This window comes from Otolemur garnettii, unplaced genomic scaffold (genome assembly GCF_000181295.1).
Source record: "Otolemur garnettii isolate 467f Iridium unplaced genomic scaffold, OtoGar3 scaffold00037, whole genome shotgun sequence".
In the NCBI taxonomy this organism is placed as follows: domain Eukaryota; kingdom Metazoa; phylum Chordata; class Mammalia; order Primates; family Galagidae; genus Otolemur; species Otolemur garnettii.
This window is the reverse complement of record NW_003852432.1, coordinates 6,931,075-6,932,795: the sequence shown is the minus strand read 5'-3', so window position 1 is coordinate 6,932,795 and position 1,721 is coordinate 6,931,075.

Genomic DNA, 1,721 nt, shown 5'->3' with positions numbered 1-1,721 from the left:
ATAGCCATCTTCTAATGTATTGCAGCTGAGTCCATCCTATATCATGATTTGATGGGCCTGAATAAACCCAGCCCATTATGTCCATGTGGTCTATTTGCATGGTTTTCATGAATGAGTTTCTGCTTTTAGATTTGACTCAGGTCCAGGAATAAGGACAGGTATGACATTGCATTGTGTAGTTGCCATTAGGATTTCAGTAATCAAGTCTTCATTTCGTTTTATTATTAAAAAAAGTCAATAGCTTTATATCCATCTTGCCTCTAAGAACATATGATTTGTTTTCAGTTGCCACAGCTCCCTTTAGTTTGGGCCCCCTGGATGCCACTCCAAACTTGTTCCTCATTACAATAATTATTTCTAATGTATTTCTGGCATACAATTACTGCCACCTGGCCTCCTTTATTTCAGAATCCTATCACCCCCATTGCTATCAGGGAGACCAATGCAATTGCAACTAAAGTTTCATACAATCATCTCAAAACCTCTAGAGTCAGAATAGTCCTTCAAAATTACCCTAATTGAGGTAGGGGAGTAGGCCTTTGAATACGCATGTTATTTAGTTCTTTGTTGTAGCTGCCTATTGGGAAGGGACATAACCTTGAGTGAGGCAGTTCTTTTCTGCAGTGGGGAATTTGTAACAAGGGATGAAGCTGTGAGCTGTAGACACTGATATTCCCAGCAGCTGTGGATGGGTGCATTAGTCCTGTATTAGTCACGGCTCTCCAGAGAGACAGAACTAATAGGATGTAGATATAGATACAGAAATACATAGATAGATAGAGGTATATGAAAGGGGACTTCGGGGAACTGGTTCACATTATTATGGAGGCTGAGAAGTCCCATGATCAGCCTTCTGCAAGCTGGAAAGTGAGGGAAGTTGGTACCATGTTTCAGCCCAAATTCAGGCTGATTTCCTCAAAATCAGGAAAGCTGTTATTGTGTAACTCTCTGTCTGAGGCTGGAAGCCTGGGAAATGGGGGTGCTGCTGGTTTCAATCCCTGAATCCAAAGACCAGAGAGTCTAGAGTTCTGATGTCCAAGAGAAAAATAAGAGTATCTCAGGAGAGAGAGAGAGACAGATAGATATATCTATTCCTCTGCATTTTTGTTCCATTTGTTCTCCCAGCCAATGGGGTATCCATGAACATTGAGGGCAGATGTTCGCCATGCAGTCCACTGACTCATATGCAAATCTTCTCCAGGAATGCTTTAACAGTCTCACTCAGTAACAATATTTTACCTATAATGTAGGTTTCTTTTAATCTAGTCAAATTGACATCTAAAACAGTCATAGCCCAAAGAGGAAATGTGAGTGAAGAATCAGAGTAGTACTACATCATCCAGTCCATGAATATTGACTGTATATTCATTTATTTTGGATGTTCTTTAATGAATCTTAATTGGGTTTTGAAATTTCTATTAAAAATTCTGTTTAGCTAGGTTCTCTAGGACAAAATTCATTAGAGTTGCTAATAATGGGCATGATCGCCTTTATTCTTATCATGAAATAAGCATTTTTAACATATTTTACTATTAATTATAATTGTAATGCTGGTGTAAGATTTATTATACGGAACCTTTATTTTATTAAAGTTATTCCTTTCATTTCTCATTTGTCATGAATTATTATAAGTCAATATTGAGTTTTATTTGGACATCTTGGATTTAGTTTGATAACATTTTGTTTGGGATTTTTGTATTTATGTTCATGAGTGAAATGAT